This window comes from Sphaeramia orbicularis, chromosome 21 (genome assembly GCF_902148855.1).
Source record: "Sphaeramia orbicularis chromosome 21, fSphaOr1.1, whole genome shotgun sequence".
NCBI classification, from domain to species: domain Eukaryota; kingdom Metazoa; phylum Chordata; class Actinopteri; order Kurtiformes; family Apogonidae; genus Sphaeramia; species Sphaeramia orbicularis.
The window spans coordinates 9,574,964-9,602,712 of record NC_043977.1 but is presented as its reverse complement, the minus strand read 5'-3'; the positions used below and the strand labels follow the sequence as shown (position 1 = coordinate 9,602,712).

The 27,749-nt window shown below is 35.2% G+C and overlaps 1 protein-coding gene across 1 annotated transcript in view; it reads right to left on the bottom strand.

Annotated features, from left to right (window-relative positions):
* znf385b (zinc finger protein 385B) overlaps positions 1 to 22,161 on the bottom strand; it is a 73,292-nt gene extending 51,131 nt beyond the window's left edge. Inside the window, exon 1 of the mRNA XM_030125051.1 lies at positions 21,882 to 22,161. The gene's annotated coding sequence lies outside the window, so the exon portion shown is untranslated. The remainder of the gene's footprint in view (positions 1 to 21,881) is intronic.
* Positions 22,162 to 27,749: the final 5,588 nt, after the last annotated feature.

The following is a 27,749-nucleotide window of genomic DNA, read 5'->3' as shown; positions in this document are numbered from 1 at the left end:
CTCTGCTGCTCTAAGCCCCGCCCACTTCCATCCCTCCCCCTCAGCCAATGCAGACCCCCAGCCTAATGTGTTATAGACCAATAGAAAGAACCCAATCTCAGATAAAAAAATGACATTTGGATTTAGTCAATAGCATATGTTTGTGGCACCAGAGACACAGTGGACTAAAAAAAGGGTTAAATCATCACATCCTGTGTTGCACATTACAATACTTCAGGGTTTTTCCTTGAACATCCTCATGGTTTGTTGAACTCTGACCTGAACCTTTTCATTTACATGTGATCAGTGTGAGAATCATCATCTCACACATAAATGTTTTACATGATCCGACGAATACTGCAACTGGTGAATCATCCGATGCAGTTTTTCTTGGCCTTTAAAAGTGAATCTGTGAGTCTATATATAGTCATATATTTAGTTTTGGAAGTGGTAACGATGGATGAGTAGGAGTAGAAAAAGAAGAGCAATGAGGTTTAAAAACTGGAAATATTTTCAATCTGAGTGAAAGTTAAAGCAGCACTCATGGAAACTAAATTTACATAATATGATTAGATCAGATTAGATTAGATTAGATTAGATTAGATTAGATAGAACTTTATTGATCCCTCAGCAAATTAATGTTCCTGTATCAGCACAACACTAAATGTACACATATAAGAAACATTAAAAGATGAAAGGAAAGAAAACAGTAATAACAATAACTATAAATAAAACAGTGAAAAACACATTACAAAGTTCTAGTGGAAATAAATGAAGTAGTAATAATAATAATAAATAATAATAAATAAGTAGCTCAGTTATGATACATACATACATACATACATACATACTTATATAAATACATACTTACATACACACACACACACACATATATATATATATATATATATATATATATATATATATATATATATATATATATAAATACACACACACATACACACACACACACATATATATATATATATATATATATATATATATATATATATATATATATATATATATATATATATATATAAAATGGTGATAATAATAATAATAAATATAGCATTTAGAAAACTAATTACCCCAGCAACAAGCAAACATTGCACACTGGAATAAACAAACAACATAAACCTCATAAAACACAGTGTCTTTTTCTACACATTTCCATCTATAGATTCTACTATAATGTTCAATGTACAGACACATTAAAGCAGCAGATGAATGTGTAGTTTGGATGAACCAGAGCCAGTTCCATAAAAGCCTCCATGTCCAAATGTATGTCAGCTTTTCAGGAACTAACAAAGAGCTTCAGTGTGTTATTGTTCATCCGAGTGTGAAACACTTTCATCAGTCTTTATTTCTGTTAATGTGGCCACGTGAAAATCAGCAAACCTGCAAACACCAGGTTTTCATCTGCACAGAGGAGTAAACTCTGCGGGAAAGACAAAGATGGAGTGGAGGACACTAATGTATGTCACTGCGGACCCACAAACACACACATACAACACAACACAAGGCGCAAAGACACACAAACACCTGAGGGGACGACGGGACAAAGGAACTAATGGAGATGTGAAAAGACAGAGAGGAGGTCTGTCCCAGCCCCAGGCCAAGGAACAGGGACGACAAAGACACACAACAACGCACAAAGGACTCACAAAGACACACAACAGCACACAAAAGACTCACAAACCTACCAAGAGCACTTCACATCAGCACCAACCTCACATCTGACCTTCAGGACAAACATCGACCCACAAACAACACATTGGATTCGATTTCTGCAGAAAAACGTCTAACTGTGTCAAATATAAAACCTATAATTCAACTAAACACTGAATACATTCAAGAGTATTTTAGTTAAAAATGGTTTTAATTAAATGGTTAATGTTATATTCAAAGTTAAAGTCAGCTGTATTGTCAGTTTTTCTATATGTACAGAACATATAGAAGAATGAAACTGCAAAACTCTAAGGCCTACGGTACAAATACGAACAGAGAAAAATATAAATATATAAAAAATTAATGTTTTAATTTTTTAATTAAAAAAAATAGAATATAACTATAAATATAGACTATAACTAACTATAAACATACAATATAACTATAAATATAAAATATTACTATAGACATAAAATACGACTATAAATATACAATATAACTATAAATATACAGTATAGCCATAAATATAGAATATAAATATAAATGAAGAATAACTATAAACAGCAAAGGGTTGAAGAGACAAATAAAACAAAGTGGCAACAGCAAAGTGACAGATGAGTTCTTGAATTAAACTAAATGAAATGTATTATTATTATTATTATTATTACGTACATACTTATATTACTTATTACATATATTGTTGTTACATCTACTATTAATATTATCTCTTTATTGTAATTATCATTATCCTGTGGTTATTAAACTACATATATATATATATATATATATATATATATATACATATATATATATATATATATATATATATATATATATATATATATATATATAAGTTGCCATGGCAGCGAGATGTGACAACACAACAATGAATAAATACACCAACAGGTGAATAAAACATAATTAAAAATTAAAGTTGTGAGTTTTCATTTTCATTTGCTGGTTCCAGATCAGATTGTCAGATTGATCCGACACTTTATGAATTTATCTCATCATCACATCCTCGACGACAGCAGTAAAATCATTTGTTTCCATAAAGCTGGAAAACGATATTTTTTCCCTTCTGTCATGAAACGGTCGTGACAATGTGATTTCTTCTTTTAGATAAAGTGTAACTGGGACTCAGCGTGTCATCACTGAACCGGTCAAAGGTGATTAACCAGGAATGAGTCTGAAAACAACATTAGTCCAACTTTATGGGAAACTGTGTAGATCATGTGACCTGATTTCTGGTGAGTATGAGATGGAGATGGAGGGCAGTGGTTCCCACATGTTTCCATCTTGATGCCAAAAAGATAAATGTTATGTCTCCTTGGAACTAAATTTACAAGGCTATGTCATAAATTCTGTCTTTTATAATGTTGTTGAATCATTTATATCATTTGTTCTACTGCATTCCTTTACCTAAATGTCCTGTTTATGGAGTAAAGTTTCTAAAACATGATGGATGTTGAGAACGTTCAGTTCTTTCACTAAACAACCACATGACATTGACCCAGTGCCTCATGGGAGACGTTGCGTATGGAAGTCAGTGGTGTGATAACGCAGATATAAAATGTGCAGGTGGAAAATGGAACAGTGAATAGAGCGTCATGGTCAAGTGAATCCTCCACAGGTCTGACAAAACAGCCGAACAGGACGGAAATACAATGTACTGGTGACAAACTCAGTCAAATGGAGTCAAATGGAGGCGAGTCAAGCTGATGATCACAGCGAGAAAACAAAACTAAGAAAAGGAAATGTATAGAATGTAGAAAAAAATAGGGCTGATGTCCCTGTAGCTCAGACAAGTAACACAATAGAAGTGGGTAGACACTTTGACTGGAGGAGAACTCCGCTAATTCAGTTAAAGTCCATATATGGTTCCTATCAGTGATCAACAGGAACTATATTGATATCTCTAACCATTATAACCATGTTATAAGCATCAAAATATGGACCATTATAAGGAAAGGCAAACTTGTAATAATTTAAAAAAAATATGTGTACATACATATATATATATATATATATATATATATATATATATATATATATATATATATATATATATATATATATATATAAAATTTAAAAATCTAAATTTGTCAAAACTGTGAATAAACTTTGCAGAAATTGTCCCAAGGAAAGTACATAATTTTTTTCAATGAATCCTACCAGTAATTTTTGGAGAAAAAGATCTTAAACATCTAAACAAAAGTTACAAGATGATGACAAAGACGACACCGGACACGTCTTCACAATAGCTCATGGCCAATTGGCAGGTGGGATAAAAATGAAGAAAACTGGTGCAAAAAGCTCTAAGGCAGGGGTGTCAAACATACGGCCTGTGGACCAAAACCACCTCGCCCAAAGGTGTCCAATCCAGGATGAATTTGTGAAATGCAAAATTACATGGAACATATTAACAATCATTTTAGTTCAGGTTCCACATACAGACCAGTAAAATACAATCATAATAACCTATATAAAAAATAAATAAAATAAATAATAAATAATGACAAATACAAACTTTTCCTCTTTGTTGTGATGTGCAAAAGTAAAATTACATTAAAATATTTACATTTACAAACTATCCTTTAACAAAATCTGTGAATAACCTGAACAAATAAGAATACCCTGAAATGTCTTAAGAAAAATAAGTGTAATTTTAACAATATTTAGCTGATGTTTCTCTTTATTTTGGTGCATGTTTTGCAGATTTGAGATCATATTGAGCTGTGAATAAAAAATCTGAATAACCTCAATATGAACATGAAATTTATGAAGAAGATTAAGTGTAATTGTGCCAAGATTCTGCCTGAAATTAAATGTTTTGTGTATTTGTAGATTCACTGTGATCTGGAAGTTATAATGTACGTGTAAATGATAAACTGAGGCAGAATATTGTTAAAATTACACTTATTTTTCTGAAGAACCTTCAGGTTGTTCACGTTATTGACATTTTTAAAAGGATAGTTTGTAGATGTAAACAATTTCATTATGTAATTCGACTTTTTTCTACATTATTTTAGTGGAATGTGGAACCTGAACTAACATCAGTTTGACAGTCCTGCTCTTAAACGATCCTCTGATGGACCATTAATCACATTTTAGAGCCAACAGAAGCTCCTCTGTCATCTGTGATTGACAGGTGGTGCTGGTCCCGGTCTGACGCCTCTCCTCATTGGCTGAGGCCGGTTGGCGTTGGGGCTGCTGTGTTAGCATTAGAATTAGCGGTTAGCGTCGCTCACAGCTGAGTTTCACCTTGAGAAGGAGGTGTCAGGTCCTGATGGAGCAGCTATTTAAAGACTCAGCAGGAGTCGCAGCGTCCTGGTGTGAAGGTTAAAACGCCACAACGACCGCCACTATGAGGACGAAACACAGGCCGGCGTGTGTGAATCTACAGGGTTAAAGCTGTTTAGGGGTAAACACGTCAACTTAATGTCGTCTAAATACAGCGAGCGTCTAATCCGAAGATGTACATAAACCGCAGCAGGATGTCACTCAAACATGAGAGGATTAAAACAAACACATCATGAGTAGAATCTGGTTCATATGGATCTGAATCCACATCCAGACACGCAATGGAATCAATCACCAGGGATTAATAATCATCAATCACATCTTACATTAATTCTAATTTAATGGATCCAATGATTTGATGTTGTGATTAGTTAATAAATCTACAGTCTATCATCTGTGACACGCAATGGAATCAATCACCAGGGATCAATAATCATCAATCACATCTTATGTCAGTATAACTGAAATGATCCAGTGATTTCCAGAGATCTAAATTCTGTTCTGATCAAACTTGTTGATTCATGAAACTCAACTTTTTGAACTATTAACCTCCTCCTGTAAAAGAAAACTGGGATTTTTTTTTTACTGATTTTAATTTGGTGGAAACGCACCATGGTTTTTTAGAATCCAGGATAAATGATAAAAGTTTCTGTGGTGGAACAGAGGCTGTTGGCTGCATATTTAGTGTCCATGTAAAGAGCTTATAATGGGTTATTAACCAGAATGATTTCAGTCAGGTTGAACCAATACTGTCCAGAAAAAGGGTTCAATTGATTTCCTCTGATTTAGAAACATAAAAGGAGCTGTATGTAAGAATTATGCTCCAAGTAATCATAAAATGGCCCTGAATGTCACCAGACATTAAGGAATCCTGTTCATTTCAAATACTGATATCACTGACAGTAGGAGTCCAGACAGAATATTTGCATTTGAAAAGCTCAGTGTCAGCCCACAAATAATGTTTATGTTGTCTTTTTGTGTTTTGGTCTGATGCTCCACCCATCACCTATCTGCCAATCACCAAGTCAGTAGTGTTTCAGTATCCAGGTTGCCAGTTCCTACGGAGCTGCAGCTGGAACATTTCTGATCATAAATGTCTGACGTTAATAAAGCTCAAAGGCTTCTTATTATTCCCAAATATGTCGCGACAAAGTGAGAAACAAAACAAGGATGTGTATAGGAGATGCTTTTGAAACATGGAGACGACTGAAAGCGGAGAAGAATTTGAAGACCGACGCCGGCCCTTTCATGGTCTCCTGCAGCCCGGGCCCACGGTCTCACCACCTGGTAAGAGTCACTGAGAGCCGGGACTGGGCCCACGGTCTCACCAGGACTGGGCCAGTGGTCTCACCAGGACTGGGCCCACGGTCTCACCAGGACTGGGCCCACGGTCTCACCAGGACTGGGCCCACGGTCTCACCAGGACTGGGCCCACGGTCTCACCAGGACTGGGCCGCGGTCTCTCCTCCTGGCCTGACCCCAGGTGAAGAAACTGGGCCCAGTATAAATACCGGTGTAGGACTCGTCACTTGCCATGGTAGCTCCTTGTTGTAGATGCTCATGCTGGATCATGGCCCTGGTCTGGGGGGGGGGGGGGGGGGATCATACTCTACAGTATTTTGAATGTGACTGCAGTACCAGTTTTGGCCACAATCCTACATACGACTCCTTTAAGGAAACTCTGATGACCTCTACTCTTTACTGTCTCTAGAGGCTGCAGTCTCTAAGACAGAACTTATCTCTGAAAAACATAACTGTTTCATTGCCTTTTGTTTCTATTTTTTCAAACTGATCAAACTCATTCTAATTGACCAAACTGATCTGTTTCCTTGGACTAAATACGAGGCGGTAAATTCAGGAGGCGTGTCCGAGTGTCTGATCGTGTTTCCAGTTTCTGACTCGGAGATAAACCAGATGTTCATCTATTACAGCCTGTCACGGATTAACACACACAGCTGCATGTAGGTTACCCAGCAGGCCGTGCAAGATCTGGTGGGACAGGATTGGTTGAGGCAGACGGGGATTGTGGGATTGGGATTATAATCCACAGATATATATGTGTGTGTGTGTATGTATGTGTGTGTGTGTGTGTGTTGCAGTGCAGATAATATAATCTGCGGTCTAATAATAGAGATTACCACTCGCACTTTGCTGAACATTGACAGACAGCGAGTGACTCCGCCCACTTTGTCCAGTCAGATGGTGAGCTGATGCTGCGTTCAGATGTCAGCGTGGATAAGGGACTTTCAGACATTATGTTGTTTGAGTTTTTTATTAAAGGTTCAACCTGCTCAGTTTCAGGTTCAGACAAATTTCTGATTCAGGTTCAGATGCATTCTGATGATAAGTAATAATAATAATAATGATAAAGTAATCTAAAATAGGTAGGTTCAGATGACAGACAAGCTTCTAAAAAACATGTTGAGGGAGACAATTGTGTGAACAGTTTAAAATACACTGATTCTCATGTTGACATAAGATATACTTAATACATATTTGTAAAAATTAGTAATAATAATAATAAGTAATATGTATTTTAAAGACTTAATATGTATGTGTAATGGTTATCATTACATGTTTGTAAAGAACCAAGTTTGTATTTGAAAGTTTTAGTACCAAATATCGTGATCAAAGACTTGGTTTTATTTCAACATAATTTATAAAGAAGCCAATCTTGTCAAGTATAAATATGACAGTATCATCAGCATATAATTGAAGAGCACAGTTATTGACAACTGATGGTAAATTATTAACGTAAATTGAAAAAAAAAAAAAAAAAAAAAGTGGTACCAAAACTGGACCTTGGGGTACTCCAGTGCAACATGAGGAGATAACTATGAACTTAGATCACAACTGAGTTTAATATGTCATATGGTCTAAGTTGGTTCCTCTGGGTCAGGGGTCGGGAACCTTTAGAATCTAAAGAGCAATTTTGGCCCCAAATAGAAAAAAAAAAATCTGTCTGAAGCCAAAATTTTTTTTTTTTATCCATTCTACATTTTATCAGAGGGTAGCTATTTAAAATGTTAACCTTGTATTTCCAATACAACAATGCAACACTGACACCAAGAAACAGAATGTGAACAACTGCCCTGATGAAACATATGATGCACATGTCAGCTGATGAAGTGTTAAAATTGTTTTCAGTCTGTGCATTAGTGGCACATTTTTACAGTCAGACAACATAAGAATGACTTAAAGTATTGGAATGTTATATGTGGAAATGTTGACTTGTCATTCACTTCCATATGTTCCTGGAGGGACGTCGGTATCAGGAGTGTTAAATGTGATCTGACACAAAATTAGCATAAAAAACACAGAGAATGTTTCATTTTGGACATGAATCCAGTTTCACAAACTCACACTGGACTTTTCTGTGGTTGTACAACTCCACAGAACAACAATGTGACTGTAATTAGATTAATTAAAATCTAAATCAGATTATTTTGTCATTTTCCACATGAAGAGACGATCAGAGCAAACACAGCGACAGGGTTTACACGATTAGTTTCCCCCTGGACTATTGTTTCATACAAAACCAGCACAAATATAATAAATAAATGAATAAAATAATAAATACATACAAATAAATGAATAATAATAACAATAACAACAACAACAACAATAATAATAATAATAATAATAATGATAATAATAATAATAATAATAATACTTTTTAAGCACTTTTCATATAAAACAGCCAAAGTGCAACAGTGAAATTTAATAGGAATATATTCATTATTTAATAAAAATATGATGATATATCAGTAGGACATTGGTATCATTACATCAGACATGTTTTCACTGATGGCACTGTTAGACATTTATCCGTAGTCTTTATTAAAGTTCTTTTTATAAATAAATGTTTTAATCTGTATTTATTCAATGAACTGAAAGACTTTTATTTATGTAATGATTTCTTTGTTATGGGGTGATAAATAATGACAAAAACATCATAAAAAAAATTTGACATTGAGATAAGCCAAGAGTTTTGCAATCAGTGTATTCCTACTGAAAATGTATGACAAATTATTATTATTATTATTATTATTATTATTATTATTATTATTATTATTATTATCATTAATAATAATAATAATAATAGCTAAATAAATCTAGTCTGTCTATATAAATCTAATGGTGAAAATCCTCCTTCTCATAACTGCTTATCCATCGGTTGCTATCACCGCGGTAACCGTGGTGGTGACCCTGATCCTCTGATTGGACGGCGGCTCTGGCCTCCACGTCCCCGTTTCCCTCAGCAGGAGACGGACGATGTGAAGCTGAAACCGGAAAAACATGAGCCCGACCTGGAAAGGCGAGAACACGACTCTGACATCACTTCCTTCTCAGCATCACAACTCATCAAACATTGAGCAGCTGCTGCACTCGACTAATGAAGAAGAAACTCGAGACACAAACTCAGACCATGGGAAGAGGAGGAGGAAGAGGAGGAAGAGGAGGAGGAAGACCAGTAGGAAGACCAGGAGGACGAGGAGGAGGAGAGAGAAGATGAGGATGAAGAGGAGGAAGAGGAAGACGAGGAGGATGAGGATGAGGGGACTGGACTACATGTCAAAACCACAGACCCAACAGGAAAAGACAGACACAGTGAATCCACTAGTGTTGAATAATAAACTACTCTTCATCATCATCATCATCATTATCATCATCTGACAGTTTCCTGTTAACCTTCTGGTGTCTAGGTGAGCGTATTATGCACGCCTCCCAGGATCAGGGTCTAAATAAACAGTCCAACTAACTACACCTCAAATCACACCAAGGACACATGAATAAAACAACTTCATATCATCATTATCAGTTCATGAAGTTTTATCAGTTAACCTTCTGGTATCTGGGTGAGCATATTATGCACACTTGGCAAAAGGTCATATTATTATAGGTCAGAATTCAAAAGTTGTTCATTTTTGTATGATTTTTTTTTTTTAATTCTGACCCATCCATTTAAATCAGTACATTATAAATGATGTTAAATTCCTACACTAACAGCTGTCTACCAAGTGAGTACAAAATACACACTGACACATTTTAGCATTTAAGATTTGACCTAGAACAAAAAATAATAATGTATATTAACCAATGTTACTGTTAATCATTGACATATGCCAGGATAAAAAAAATCAAAAATAACTAATACAATTTTTATGTAGAATATTGGAAAAAAAAAAGTTTTTGTGTTTTTGCATCAAAAAAATATGGTTTGTTTACATTACAAACATGGAATCTAAAAGGTTAAAAAAATGACAGTTTTTGAGTATTTGGTATTTTTGTCTATGGCTCAAGTTGATGAAATACAAAAAAAGTTTAAAAAGTTCAAAACAAACTGTATTGAAAACATTTTGACCTTACTACGACCCTGTGCAGATTCTGTGCTTTTGGTGATTAATAGACATCTACGGGGGATAATGGAAGGATAAAAAACTGTATTACATGCAATAAAATAAACCTGATCTTATTATATCCAGATTATGTACACAAATGATCAAATTAACAGATAAAACATGAGCCAAGGCACAAACAGAGGTTGTTTTCAGTTGATGGAGGTTCTTTAGTCCAGTTCTCTCCACCTTTACATCTCCTTTTGTCCTGTTTGTACTGATGCAAATGTCTGTTGACAGATGAGTTCATTCTTCAGCCGATGCTTCATCAAAACTAGAGCTGCCCCATTTGGTCAAACACTATGATTAGTATAAATGTTATTACTGTTCTTATTTTACTGGTCTGACCCGCTATGGATCATATTGGTCTGAATGTGGAGCCTGAACTAAAATGACTTTAACATCCCTGGTTTATAACACATAAAATAATCCATTCCTGCTTCATCTACATCTGCTACAGATGTTCCGCAACCAAAAATAATCAAACTGTGATTATTCTGACAGATATTATGATTTTAATGATTTTTTGGATGTAAAATCTAAATATGTCATCTCTGGTGATTTTATTTTACTGTCTCTTCTACTGAATGATGCTCTTGCTCCTAATGTAACATATGTTACACATTTCAGTAGATGAAATGTTTAAAAAATGTTTTAATCCGTGGATAAGTGGCACATTTTTACAGTCAGACAAGTGGATCAGACCAGTAAAATAACAACAGAATAAAGTGTAAATATTGTCAACGCCAAACATGTCTGTGTTTTAGAGTGTAAAGAGTAAAATTACATGATGAAAATGTTTACATCTACAGACTATGCTTTAAAAAATGCAAATTAAATGAACAACCTGAAATTTCTTAAGTGCGATTTAAACAATATTATGGCTCAGCTTCTGATATACATGTCGAGGCCCTAAACGGAATCTGGCCCGATTCAGAATCGGGCCAGCCCAGAATGGAATTCTATTCTAGGCCGGCCTAGAATGGAATCCTGCTGCTATAATGTTATTTTTATACCATGTTTAATGAAAAAGATCCATAATTCCATAATTTGTCATAATTTTACATTTTCAGTCTTACATACCTTGAGTAACTATTGTCAATTTCAGTTGATTTCACTGTACCATATATTGGTGGGGAGTACCACTAGGTTCTATTTGTAAATAAAGTGTATTATAGTTTACAATTAAAATGTGGTTTGTTTCATTTTTTTTTCACATATTTGCAAATTCCATGTATTGATTTTTGTAATAATTTAGATCATTTGCATTAAACATGGTATAAAAATAACATTATAGCAGCAGGATTCCATTCTAGGCCGGCCTAGTATAGAATTCCATTCTGGGCCGGCCCGATTCTGAATCGGGCCAGGTTCCGTTTTGGGCCTCGACATACACATATACAACTTATAGATCACAGTGGATCTACAACAACACCAAACATTTAGATAGATGTATTTTATTAATCCCAAACAGTAACAAGCAGAAATTGTTAAAATTACATTTAATTTTCTTTAGAAATTTCAAGTTGTTCATATTTGTTCAGTTATTCACATTTTATTGTTAAAGAATAGTATTTCAAATGTAAATATTTTCATAATTTAATGGGGGGTTTTTTGCACTAAAAGAGAAACATTTTGAGTTGTCATTATTTATAGACATAATGTAATATTTTATTCACATTAAACCAGGAAGAAACTTTGGAATTATTATTTATAGGTTATCACCCATTTGTATTAAAAGCCAGTGTAAATAAGAGTGTCTTTAACCTTCTGGTATCCAGGTGAGCATATTAGGCACACTTAATAATATATGTTATTAAAGGTCAAATCATTTTTCACGATCTGTTTTAGGTCAGAATTCAAAAGCTGTTCATTTTTGTATGATTTTTTTTTTTTAATTTGACCCATCCACTAAAATCCACACATTATAAACTGTTGAATTCCTACACTAACACCCTTCTACCAAGTGAGTACAAAATGCACACTGACACATTGTAACATTTAACATTTGACCAAGAACAAAAAATAGTAATGAATATAAACCAATGTTGGTGTAAATCATTGACATGAATGGTGAAGGATGAAAGGATGAAAAATAAATAAATAAATAAATAAAGTAATAAAGTAATTAATTAATAAAAACTAATCCAATTTTTATGTAGTACATTTTTTAAAAGTTTTTTTAATATATGGTTTTTGCATTAAAAATATGGTTTGTTTACATTACAAACATGACATTTATAGGGTTGAATTATGACAGTTATTGAGTATTTTTGTTTATGGCTCAAGTTGAAGAATTTTTTTTTAGTTAAAAACAAACTGTAAAAAACATTCTGACATTAGTGCAACGCTGTGTGTATGACACACTTTAGGTGAGTAGAAGGACCTCTATGGGGGGGTGTAATTGTGTGTTTAATGAATGTAGCGAGTTGCATTTACTGTCTTTAACTGATATGTCCATGTTGTCTTAAATGTCCTACAGTCTTTAAACTAAACACAGTGAGTAAGTGTGTGTCAGTGCGACCTTCACAACCTCCCACTGTCTGTGTGTGTGCGTGTGTGTGTGTAATACCTCAGAGACACACAATGTGAGGAAACACTTCATCACTGCTGTCCTATTTACACACCCTCCGTTTGCGACTATGAACTCACCGCCGTCGCTTCAGCAGCGCTGGGGACAATAATCAGCCAATCACATCTCATTACTGTCATCACTTCCTCTTTGTCACCTGACAGGAAACTAATTAAAACTTCCTGAGACGACACGGTGAGCAGGTGTAGCTGCCGTCGCCGACTGCCACCCCCACTCCCGCTCCACACCCCCACTCCACACTCAGGTAGCTCCATAAATCACAGCAGACAGAATGGGAGTAATGAGGAGACTCACCCACACAAATGTACTGCAACACAAGCAGGTACTGCAGTACTCTGGAGTACTCAGAGACCGACCACAGACGCACTAAACACAAACTCAACCTGAGATCAAAATGAGGAAATACAGCGTGGATTTAACTCACAAACAGCCCACGGGTCGTATAGATGTACGACACGAAGAAAAAAATATTTTAAAAAGTGTCCATGTTCTATCTGAAACGATACCAGTTGAATGTGTGAGGCTGTCAGGTTCTGTCTGTATGTTCCAGTCCTGTGGTCTGGATGAAGGAGATCAATCTGCCAACAGAAGTGGGTGGTACTTTCAGAACTCAACTAATTCAGTCAAAGTCCATACATGACTTCTATCAGTGATCAATAGGAACTATATTGATATCTGTAACCATTTACATGTTATAAACCATCAAAATATGGAGCGTTAGAAGGAAAGAAACATTTTTAGTATTTCAGAAATTCATCAAAAATTTTAAAAATCTAAATTTGTCAAAACTGTGAAGAAACTTTGTAAACATTGTCTGAAGGAAGTTACATATAAAGTTAGAAATGAAATCATCAGAAACGGAGCTTATTCAGTATGAAAATCATCCAAGGCTTTAATGGAAACAGAGCCTGGTCGTCATGGAGATTATTCATGAACACTAGTTAAAGCAGGTTGACTCAGTGAAATGATGCTGGCATTAACAGTATCGATAAAACCCAGAGGAGTTTAATGTTAGCAGCTGTAGGCTCCGCCTCCAGAGTCCCTGCCCCCTTCACTAAGCAGCCAATCAGAGACGTCCCCTTGGTGCAGCTGAAGTGGATGCTGTGGTTAAATGTGTGTGCCTGTTGGAGGTGTTTAACCCTCTGTTGTATCTGTTGTAAATGGCCCTAGGGCCGTCTTTACTGGTCAAATAAAAACAGACTTTAGAGGAAACTGAACCTAAATATGGAAATGACCTGATGACGCATCTGACGAGATGTGATCATTTTGTTGATTTTTTAACATGATTTTGCTTATTTTTTTATTTGAATTATTTTTTATTTATTGTTCTTATTTTATGGGTCTGACCAGTAAAATAATAACATAATAATCTATAAATAATGACAACTACTAACTTGTCTCTATGTTTTAGTGTAAAAAAGTAAAATTACAGGATGAAAATGTTTACATCTATAAACTATCCTTTAAAACATAAACAAACACAAAATTTCTTTAGAAAAATAAGTGCAATTTTAACAATATTCTGCCTCAGTTTATCATTTCCACATGTACAGTATAACTTACAGATCACAGTGGATCTACAAATACACAAAACATTTAACAACAGGCAGAATACTGGTACAGTTACACTGATTTCTATTATAACATTTCATGTCGTTCATATTTATTCAGGTTATTCATATTTTTTGCTAAAGGACAGATTGTAAATGTAAACATTTTCATGTCATTTTACTTTTTTATAGCAAATCCATTCTACATCTGCCACGCTGATGCTCTGCAGCCAAAAATAACCAAACTCTAATTATTCTGACAGATATCGTGACTTTAGTGATTTTGGGACATTGTAAAATCCAGACATTTCATCTCATCTGTGGTTTTATTTTCCTGAATGATGCACCGTGATAATAATACTTGGTTAAGTGTATTTCCTCTCAGGACAGTGATGACAGTGAAACTGACAGATCGATGCACAAACACCCGTTTGTGTGCAGACTCTGCAGGTTTCCAAACTAATCTGTGGTGACGTAACTCCATGCTGCTCCTCAATCTGCCCACTGCTGGAGTCCTGGCACCGACGCCCCCGTGGTTACTAATGTTCTATAAATAGGTCCCATTGATTTTTATGTGGATGAGAACCAGAGACTCTGGCTTAAAGTCGGATCAATCTTTACTGTACGACTGTACGACACAGAAGCAGACATAGAAAAAGCTCACGGTTCGGTTAACAAGACCGGGGGGGGTCAAAAATATGGCCCGTGGGCCAAAACTGGGCCGACAAAGGGTCCAATCCAGCTCCTTAGTGCAAAAATTACACTGAAAATATTAACAATAAAAGGTGTTGAACTGGTTTTAGTTTAGGTTCCACATTTAGAACAATATGATCTAAAGTACAATAATAACATAATAACTTATAAATAATGACTTAACTTCATAACTTCAAATGCTTTTCTTGGTTTAATGAGAAAAAAATCAAATTGTGAATAATTAAATCATAAATATTATGAAAATATTTACAAGTGGTGCCAGGCACAACAAACCCCACCCCTCGCAAATATTGTAGTTTATTTCATGATGACATCCAGCTGATGTCATCATGTCTATGCATGTGCTGATGTCAGCATATCAATTGCCTCTATGTACGTATGTACCAAGTTTGAAGTAAATTGAAACACAATTGGTGTTTTTATAGACATGTGAAATTATGCCCCTTTATAAGTAAGTGGAAAAAAAAAAAAAAAAAAGATTTAAAAAATTCATAAAAAATTCAACCACATCTGTTCTGGGTCACTGGCAATCTATAAACCCAATTGGGTATCAATTCAAACAATAGTTTTGCTACTAAAGTGTTGACAAACAAACAAATTGAACCAAGGACAATGCCCCTTGCCTCCCCTTTGGGGGGGGGGGGGGGGGGGGGGTAATTAGATACTATCAATTCACGATAAAACGTGAACATGAAATGTCTTTTTTTTTTTTTAAAGTGCAATTTTAACAATATTCTACCTGTTGTCAGGTTTTATGTAGTATATTAAAAAACAAAAGAAAACCAAAAAGTTGTTTGTGTTTTCATATATGGCTCTAGTTGACAAAATACAAAAAAAAAAAAAAAAAAAAAAAAACCTGTATGAAAAACACTGATGTGAATACGACACTGTGCAGGTTATGATTAGATACAGATGATTATTAGATACATACGACTGTACACACCAGTGATCCACTCTACAACAACAGTTTCCCTTTACAAAGTGAAATGAAAGTGAACTGACTCCAATGTGATACGTTCTGTTGATAAACCCCCCCACACTAGTGATGCGCGGATCGGGTTGGGGCGGGGGGGCATATGCCTCTGTTATACAGATCTGAGTGCATAAGTCGTAGTTCCGTCTGAGGGGTCGCTGATGCACCCCTCACAGCTTTCTCATTCCAAACACCCCATGTCTTTCTTCAATTCCTGCAAGAATGTCAGCTTTGTGTTCAACTAAACAGGTCCAGGTTTCATACAGAGTAAGTAAACTGAGACTAGATTTGCATTATATTTCAATAAATATAGTTTTTGTGATATTTTTGTTTGGTGGTGTGCCTTTTGATTTTTCTAAAGTAAAATATATGCCGTGGCTTAAAAAGGTTGGGAAACACTGGATTAGGCTATCACTGGGGTTTTACAAATGGGAGAAAAACTGTGATGAAAGTCATCTGCTGCTTTAAAGTTAACCTGACATTAACGTCCTGGTCCGTCCACTCCCTGTTGAGACTCTGGTCCATTTGTCTGACATTGACACTGTGGACACAGTGATGCAGCGTCCTCTGTATCATCTGCCAGAGGCTGAAGACTCGTCCTCAGAGCCAAGGACGTGGGACGGGTCGGTCTGCATCCTCTGAGGACGCACACCATGGACCTAACCAAAGACAGACACCGAAGACACAGAAAACACCACCACAACAGGAAACCACAAGGAACCACAACCAGCCCACGGGAGATAAACAGCATCAGCATGAATTAGCTGATACAAAAACCACTAAAAAACACAACCTCTATGGGTTTAGAACAAACAGAAGTGTGTGTGTTTTACATCTTATAACCATATAATTATAATTACACATGATACTTCCGCTCACTTATTTATGTATATTTATTTTACTTATATTGATAATATTTGTCAAGTACATATTGTACAAATTGCTGTAATTGTTTTAATAGAGTGTTTTTAATATATGTATGTACATACATATACAGGGTCTGGGATACAAAACAATAATGACAAATGTCATGATATAGTTTTATATTGGGATGAATATTATTGCATTGGTTAGTTTGGTTTAAATTGTTATCTTTGTTTCCAAAATGCCTCAGAGATGGTTTTGACTTAATTTTTAAAAACACTGATTTTTTTTTTTTTTTTTTATCCCTATGATTTTTAAATGTTCTACTTCTAAATTTCTCTTTTTTTTCATGCTCTGACTGTAAATAATAATTTTCTACCACATCTAACCATCTACTTTCTTCACATCTCACTGAGGAAGAAAAATCTCCAATTAAACTTTAAAGAAATATTGAGGTTTTTTTTTTTTATGTCAGATCGTCATGAACAGGACATCTTACAGCTGTAGACATAATGTGTCCCAATATTTATATCCATATAGTTTATAAACATCAATATTAGATTTGTAGTATTGATAACTTCTTTCTTGCTACTTTTTCCTAATATTGCACAGAGCAACTGTAACACTCAATAATTTACTCTAGACGAATGTAGTATTCTGATTCTGACACACATCTAGTCTCTGATTTCACTTATTTTGTTCATTATCTTGGACAAAAACCAGACAAAATAATGAAAATGGGAAAAAAATCTTAAGAAAACACCAAAACAGACTGAAGACACAAACATCTAAACGACAAAATAACTAAAAACTCTGACATTAATGATATTTGATGATGTTGGGTATAAAATGTCCAAAGAATCAATGCTTTCTATACAAAAAAAAAATTAATCCCCCCCCCAAAAAAATGTACAAGTGAGAAAACAAGATAAAGTGAGGTTCTGACTTCTCCTAAATTGTTATTATTTATTAAAATATCCCTTCTCTTCAGTCAAAAGTCAAAAACACCCTCAGTTTCATTTCAGCTACAGCCTCAAAAATACAGTTTTATCATCATCCTCATCCTCATCGTTCATTTGACCTGGACGGATCATTGATGATAAACCTAAATCTAACTAACTGGACATGGAGGAAAACAGATGAGCGCATGAAATGGGTGGATTATTTCTTATAAGGGGGTGTTTTGAGGACAGGGTGTATTTCAGTGTGACCTACAGGGGGCGCTACAGGCCCGGCGTCACTAACTGATGTCTCCATGACAACGGGATGCTTTGGATGGTCCATGCATGAGCTGGATTTGTAAAGGATTATTTGACAATAATGAGACCGATTCAGTGAATGCATCATTAAACTGTTTGGCGGACCGGTTCACTTCTGAAGGTTCTGAAGAAATCTGTGAAAACCAGTTGGGTTTCACTGGATCTGGATCTGGGTTCAGCAAAACCATAAAGACAAAGTATGGATGAAGGAGAAATATGGAAGACAACTAGAGAAAATGATGGAAATATGTGAAACGTATCATAAGAAAATACCAAAACAGACTGAAAACACAAACATCTAAACAACAAAATAAGTCCAAACTCTGACATTAATGACATTTGATGATGTTGGATATAAAATGTCATAAAAATCATGATTTCTAACCTGGTTCTTAATTCTAAAAAAGATGTACAACAGGTGACAAAACCGGAAAGCACTCTGAAGTGACCAAAAATGTCAGAAAAACAAGTGGGCGGAGCTCACATTAGTCCCGCCTCCGCACAACACTTTCCCCCTCCTACTCACTGATACCCCACCTACCCAGGGATTAATGTTGAGTCTTAACTTTGAGTCTTTTTTGTAAATTTGTAAGAAAAAAAAAAAAAGCCAAACACATAAAGAACATGTGTGAAATTTGGAGTTCTAATTTCATTTAACCCTTTAACCTCTGAGACATGATTCCAGGTAAAGGTGCTGCTGTGAATTATCATCTGTTTCAGGTTCATTAAAGCTGCTGTGAGTATGTGTTTGTGTTCCTTTTCTTCAGTGGTTTTGTTTTACTGTGTGTTTTAGGGTCAAAACAGGTGGAATAACAGAAAAAGACAAAGTAAGGAATTGAAGTTTGACAGGTTTTTACTAAATAAGACACTCAGAATGTACACCAGTAAGAGATTTAGGATGTTGAACATGAACTGTGAACTGGAACACACTGAACAACAACAAGGATTTGAATTTGGGCCCAGTAGTTTTTATTTTGGGGTCTGTTTTTCTAAATCTCTGTTTTTTCTAAATTTCTGTAAATTGACTTAGAGTCTGGTTTTGACCAACTCTATATATAAAATGTCAAGAGATAACTTTTTTGTGATCTGGCGCTATATAAATAAAATTTGATTGATTGAGTGATTTAATTGGTTTTCCCCTGTAAGTCGCTTTGGAAAAAAGCGTCTGCCAAATGCGTAAACATAAACATAAACATAAACATAAACATAAATCAGTCCAGCTGCTTTTTGGCACCTGGTTGAACTCCAAAAAGCAGTTCCACAGTCAAAATGCAGTAAAAGCAAAGCAAAAAAAAAAGAAGGAAAATCACTACAACACTGCAAACAACAGCAAAAAAAAAAAAAAACACAAAGAAAACTGTGTTAAAAAACAAACAAACAAAAAAACAAAAACAAAGCTCAAACCATCTATTTTTTTTATATTGAGTCGGTCTCACTCACTGCTCTGTGTTTTACCCCCCATGCCTCAGGTGGTGGGGGGTGCACTGAGCATGTTCAGATGTCTATGGAAAGAAAAAGGTCTATTCTATCAACATGTTTGGAAATTTAACCATTGAGCAAACGGTTGAATTTTACTGAATATTTAAAATAAATCATAGGTTCAGAACACTCACCACAGACACGTCAGGGGTTAAAGGGTTAACATGAGATCTGTTATAAATATCCATTTTCTTACTCAACCATCAGTCAAGTTAAAATATTCATATTCACATTCATTCATTCATTCATTCATTCATCAGAATGAAAAAGCACTAGAAGAATAAAACTAACAGAAGATGGAGCTGATGTCAGTGATGAGAACAGGATGAACTAATCTGATCCAAAATCACAGTTTGGAAGAAAAACTAGCTGGACCAAATGTTAAGAAGGTAAATAATAATAATAATAATAATAATAATAATAATAATAAGAAGAAGAAGAAGAAGAAGAAGAAGAAGAAGAATTAAGACACCTGAGAGTCGACGTTAAATCAAGTAATAGACACCTAAAAAAAAATCATGAAGTCCATCAGTAAATAAACGTCCCATCAGTCTGTGTGGTTTTTCTTCCGATCATCTGTAGTAAATGTGTAAATCATCCTGTTGGAGTTGATTAATGAGTTTGGTTTTTACTGTTCACTCCTGCTTACACCCCTGTTACATGGACGGTAAAACCACATCATCTGCACCATGAGGACGATGGAGCCAACAGTCAAATATACTGGACAAACTGGACCCAACATGGACGAAACGACCCGATCTGAACCATTCACACAGAAAAATACAACTAAATAAATCCACTCACTGTGTCTCCAGTCACATTTAAGACACTTCCCTACCTTTGTGATTAAACCTTTAACCCTTTTAAGACTCCCATTATAACAGACTTAGATTTATTTATGGGTTTGTTTGTTTGTTTGTTTGTTTGTTTTTTTACAATAAAAGTGTCAGAAAGTGTCTTTTTTGCCCATTCTTTTGTACCTTTTTTCAGGAACAACTAAAATATAAATACATACAAATATAAATACATTTATATAATATTTACAGATAAAATACAACTATCGATGAACTATACAAACCAAAAAAATTATAGATAAAAACACTGAAACTTGACAAAAACATGTCAAAACGCACTAGTAGAACACTCCAAAACAGCACTATCGCTGTTATATACAATTATTCACAAGAATTCACCACTAAAACCTCACTGAAACGCTGCTAAAAGTAATAAAAATCTTCCATCGCTCTCTCACTGACTGCACTCTGCTGCTCTCTACTCTGCCCACTTCCACCCCTCCCCCTCAGCCAATGCAGACCTCTACCCTAATGTGTTATAGACCAATAGAAAGAACCCAATCACAGCTAAAAGATGAGGTTTGGATTTGGTCAATAGTATAACAGTCATCTGAATGACGCTGGCACCAGAGATACAACCGTCTTAAAAGGGTTCAACCCAAATAAAACCAACCTGCACTGAGGAGCAGCTACTGATCATCTTAAATGTTGATTATTTACTATTATTAGTCAGAAAATGTTGAAAAAATATCCCAAAAATCCAGGATGACAAGTGTGTGGTTTCTCCAAAATGCAAACATTAAAATCACCTGAATCCATTCAACTCCACTTCATTAGATCCAGAACATGAAAATCCACAGAATCCTACAAATGAGGATCCATATATAATCTAGAAAATAATCCTTTTAATCCCACTTCTACGAAATATATGCACTTTACTGTTACAGAAGAGTGGAAAAACAGAGAATATTCACATTTATAAGGAGGAAATGACTCAAGATTAAGACTTAAATATAGACTGAAGATGTGAACCTGAGAGAAAGAAAAGGAAAAAAGCAGGAAAAAACCAACAACAAACAAATAAAAAAACACCTAAATGATGATGACAGTTCTTTACTCCTCTGGACAAAGAAATTTAATTAATTTACCTGTTTCTATATTTAATGACAGTGACAGAAACGACCTGAATGAACCGAGGAAACAACTTTTGCACGGACCCACGGACCCACGGACACGCGGGGAAGGAGCGCAGAGTGGTCCCACCAGAACCCCCCAGACCCAGCAGAGGGGGAAGCGGACTCACCGGTGCAGGAGGAGGATGGATGAACAAAGTGCGGAGCCGCCGGTCCCACGCGCTGAACTCCTGCTCACACACGCGCACACGCACTCCGCCAGCTGCCGATCATTAATCAATAATCACTGATCACTGAGGACTGAGGGGGCGGGGCCGGACCGTCCGCTCATCGATCACACTCATCCTTCAGGGACCTGGACCTGGACCTGGACCTGGACCTGGATCTGGATCCGGACGCAGATAAACTCTTTTGGAGCAGCGGAGAGCCGCGCGCTCTGCGGCGCACCGAGGAGAGCCCAGGCACCAGCACGCATGCGCCGTACGCACGACCTGAGAGAGCGAGAGGAGAGAGAGAGAGAGAGAGAGAGAGAGAGAGAGAGAGAGAGAATCCAATAGAAATGAAGATCAGACTGACATTAAACATCCATCCTTTTCACCTGTGTGTGTGTGTGTGTATGTGTGTGTGTGTGTGTGTGTTTCCGTGTGCGCGTGCGCGTGCCCGCTGCTCGTCCTGGTTTGTTGGCAGAAAACGGCTCAAATCTATTCCCAAACAGTAAACAGAGGCTGTAACTCACACTAACCCGCGGCAGAGCGTGGGCAGGTTCAGGTTCTCACATCCGTCTCTATTTACAGTCAACACACCTGAGAACGAAACTCACCTGTCCCGAAGTCAGTGAACGGGTCATTAAAGGAGCAGACCGCGCGCGGGGTCCTCCAGGAGGTCCGGGTCCGGGTCTGAGGATGGGGGTGAAGTGACCCGGATCCTCAGAGTCTCCGATCATAATTTACTGTTTCCGTCACCTGGACTTGGATCTGAGGGTCCCTGAACGCAACACACCCTAATTATTATTGTGAGCACTTCAGGGTCACAGTGAATCTGTGTACAGTAACATTACTGTGATTCTGAAGGTGTAATGACAACAGCAGATTGTTTTATTAAACAGACGGTTTTCCATCTGAGACGAGGGTGTCAAACATAAGGTCCGTGGGCCAGAACCGGTCCAACCAAAAATGAACAAAATAATCAACAATAATTAACAAATTAATCAACAAAATTAACAAAATAATCAAAAAAATTAATACAAATTAAGAAAATAAATAAAATAATTAACAAAAGGAACAAAAATGAATAAAATGGTCAAAAAAACGAATAAAATAATCAACAAAATGAAGAAAATAATCAACAAAATGAACAAAAATGAGGAAAATAATGAATCAGTGAATGAAATAATCAACAAAAAGAACAAAAATCAACAAAACAAATAAAATAATAAATAAAACAAAATATAATAAAATATCTGATCACTCATGTTCTCAGTTAAGTATGTAAACTTAATGACAGACAACATCTACAAATAATAATAATTTCAAATAAAAAAAAATCACCCACACCAAAACGTTTTAAGTAGTCATTACTCACGAATTTCCTCTTTTCAGAATAAAATCAAAAAGCAGAATGTTTTATGTCAATCATTGATTTATGAGACAGGACTCATTTAGTCACAAAACAATCTAAACTCACTATTTTTCTGAGCTGAACTGTGCATTTCCATGAACAGAACCAATAAAAATAACAGTAAAACATCTTCAACATTAACAAGAAATAAAAAAAAAAAAAACACAAACATGTTGAGTTCCATCCAACTCCAGACATATGGACTTTTGATTATTTTTAAGGTTATTTTCTTCATGTAAAACAACAACAACAAAAAAACAACCAAAAAACATTTTTCCCATTTTTGTTTGTTTGGTTGAATTTTTTTTCTCAATTTGTGTTTATTTTGTTGGTCTTTCCCCCAATTCTTGTTCATTTTGAAGATTTTTTTTCTTGATTTTGTTGATTTTTTCTCCCCATTTTTATTCATTTTGCTGATTTTTTAAATTTATTTATTTATTTTTTTAACCATTTTCATTCATTATTTTCTTAGTTTTTCTTGATTATTTTGTTGATTATTTCTCATATTTGTTGATTATTTTCTTAGTTCTTAATTATTTTGTTCATTTGGGGTTTTTTCATATTTGTTCATTTTGTTAATTTTTTTTCTTTTCTTTTTTAAAATTTTTGCTCATTTCATTGACTATTTTCTTAATTTTATTGATAATTTTCTTCATTTTGTTGATTTTGTTTTGTTAACCATTCTCAGAAAACAATGAAGGCACTCTGTTATTAATTACATCCACTGAATATGTTTAAGTACTTTTATGGTGAAATATTGGTACTAGAGCTGAAACAATTAATCTCTAAATATTATACGTACGATAGATAGATAGATAGACAACATTAGAGACACAATATACTTTTATACTGTTGTTATTGTTGTTGTTATGTCTATATACATATTTTTTTATACATCCTTTTACTTTTATACTTTTTGTGGTAATTTTTTTCAGCTGGTTCTGGAATAAAGGACAAGCTGTTTGTCATTTTCAGACATGTCTGTTTCACATTTTTACCTTTTTGTCCCCACCAATTCAAATAATCATTTAATCAAATTGAATAGACCAATCCATTGCAAAAATAATCGATAACTGCAGTTTTACAAGTTTGTGAAATTCAAAACTTACAGTGAATATGTTCACATTCAAGGCTGTTGAGTTGATTTAAAGTTCTTTTTCCCTAAATATGTTAATATTCATATTAGCTACTCCAGGTTTTAAGTCAAATTCTCCTTTAACTTAATGTAAATAAACTCATTCAAACCCTATTGGATTCTCTGTGTAAATGCAACCAAAGGTGAAAACACACCTGATTTTCAGACTTTTTACAGATACATGAATCAGAACAGAAGATGAACATCTTTTCAGTTTAATGGATCAGACTCATCACTGTGGACTTTTACGTCCATAAGGTCAGCGTTGGTTTATTGTTTCAGTCCAGATTCTTCAGCAAATTCAATCGTTAAGTGTCAGACATATGAGACATTTCACACCAATGCTCAGAAAATACAAGAGAGAAGAGAAGGAAGAAGCACAGACTGAAAGAAGCTCAAACAGAAGCCAAATAAAAGCTTCATAAACTCAAATATACAACGAAAAAACAAGGTTTAATGAAGAAAACATCTGAAATTCTCTGAGATCTGAATGATAAATCTACAAAAAAAAAAACCCTCAAATTTACAAGAAAACAAAGAATATTCTCTGAAATTTTAGTCTAAGAGGTTCAGTAAATGGATGGATTAGACTCATACATGTATGAGCAAAAACAGAAACTCACTGAGACTGAAGTAGTTTTAATTTAAGAGAAAAAAGACAAAAGTCTGTCAAATTTCTGAGGAAAATCCTCCCGTTCCATTTGGATCTGAACAGACCGTCGTTATATTATATTTAATCAGTGTTTTTGAGTCTCATGTTTTATCCAGTGGTTATTGTGGGTATTTTCTAACATTTAGTCTGATTCATATGCAGTTAAATAGATTTATTCAACATTGTTTTTGAGGTGGAACAGTCTGGAAACTTTAGTTTTATATAAAAAGTTTGACTTTTTCTGGTTGTTCTTATGTTTGTATATTTTATACATGTTGTTCTATTTAACGTTTCTGTTTTTATTAGTTTGTTCTCCCTCATCTTGAGTTTTAATTTTGTGCTGGAAAACACTAAACTCTTCTTCTGTTCAAGTTAAAGTAGGACGACATACAAAAGAAACTGCTCATGTTGATAAAAACGACTCATTCTAAGGTCATAAAAACATCATTCTTATTTTCAGGTCATTACATGAGTCTGTTATTATGAACAACCAAAGAGATGAACTCAGTCTGCAGGAGATGTTTAATAAACCCACAAAAATATTGGAATTATGGAAGAAAAATAAACACACTTACTGAAAAATATGAGTTTAAGTTAGTTTCTAAAGTGTAAAATACAGTTTCACTCAGATTTGATGGTAAATCCTTGTTTTTAGTTACATTTCAATTCACAAAATATTTTTTCACTCCTAATTCTTTTAATTTCCTTTATTTTTCTTGATAATAATCCTGACCTCCACACCTCTGAATCTTCAAAAAGTGCACTCAGTCTACAGGAGATGTTTGATAAATCCACCAGAATACTGTGATTATGGAGGAAAAATAAATACATTTTACATACATTTACTTAATATATGAGTTTAAGTAAGTTTTTAAAATGTAAAATATTTTAAGTCAGATTTGATTTTAAATCTGTGTTTTTAGTAATATTTCAGTTCACAAAATCAGTTCTTTCAGTCCTAATTCTTCTAATTTTGTTCCTTTTTCTGTATATTAATCCTGTGGATCCTCCTTTCCTGCTCCACCTCCCTGTGAATCTCTTTCATTGGACTCCTTTCACTTTGGTTTCGTGGCTGTTTTACATTTATTTCTCTTCCTTTTCATTTCTCAGCAGAGGGCCTTGCTGCAGTTTCCCAGAGTTCCTTGCAGCTCTCAGGTCCCAGTGGATCTGCTCCTCCTTTTACTGCTGGAACAAACCAATCGGGTTCCTCTGCTGCCTGGGACACCCAGCCAATCAGGATCCAGCGCCACAGCGACCCACTTAAACACACACACACACACACACACACACACACACACACACACACACACACACACACACACAGTGCTCTGCTCTCACCTTGAACATCACATGAAGGTTGGACAAGGACACAGATAATGCATGAACAGACTGGGATCTCCAGGACTCACCAGTAAAACCAGCTGAGACTGTTCTCGCCACTTGGTTGCCATGACAACGTGTCAGTCAGAAACACAGGGGCCAATCTGACAAGGATTGAGTCCAGTAAACATGTTTCTACCAACACATCTGTTAAATTTAGTCCACAATGACGTCTGTTACGCTGCAATAGCATGGATTTTTATTTTTCCATCAATATTATCGCGAATTTTAACAGAAAACACCTGAAAATTAGCATCAAAAACTCTAAATGTATGCACGTTTCCATCCACTGCTGTTAAATGAAAATAAAGAGTTGGTTCATTATCATCAGCGATTAAAATTTACCCATTAGATATAGTTTTTCATCTGCTGTCCGACCTGAGCTGATGACTGAACCAAACCTGAGTCTGGTTTTAGTCTCATTACTGAACATTACTCTGTATCTTAAATACACTTATTTGTACAGATCTGCATAAACAAAGGCATCTTGTGTCTGTCTAACATGTCGCGTCTGTTAATTCAGAGATGTTAGCCTCCCCATTGAGCGCAAATCTCACAAACAAAGCATAAATATTGCAGCAATATTTGAAGTTTTTTCAGTGTTTCCACTCAGGTGTTTAACTAAAAAATAAAAAAAAGTGAATAAAAACACCTAAAGTCTTTGTGGTTCAGATCCAGACAAAATGGGAAGGATTTTAGCTCCAGAATGAATCCACTGCTTTAGTTTATTAGTGCAATTCCATTGGCAGCCACTAGGTAATGGTGCAAAAAAAAAAAAAAAAGGAAATATTTTTCCAGGACTCATTCTGGCCTCGTTGGTTTCATTTAAACCCATAATTACCCCGCCCCCCGAAGGAGGGGCAAGGGGTATCGTTTTTTGGTTCAGTTTGTTTCTGTCTTTGTTAGCACTGTCACAGCAAAACTATTGGTTGACTTCGTACAAAATTTGGTTTATATATTGCCAGTGATCCAGAATAGACCTCTTTACATTTTGGGAACAGTACGTTAAAGTTAAATTTTTTAATACATTTTTAAAATGTTTTTTTTTCTGTTTACTTATAATGGGCGAAATTTCAAATGTCTGTAGCAGCAAAACTATTCATTGAATTCATACCAAACTGGGTTTGTAGACTGCCAGTGACCCAAAATAGATGTGGTTACATTTTGAGAAAAGTAGGTCAAAGTTAAAAATATTTTATGTTTTTTTAAAATGTTTTTTCTTCTCCCATTTACTTATGATGGGAAAAATTTCAA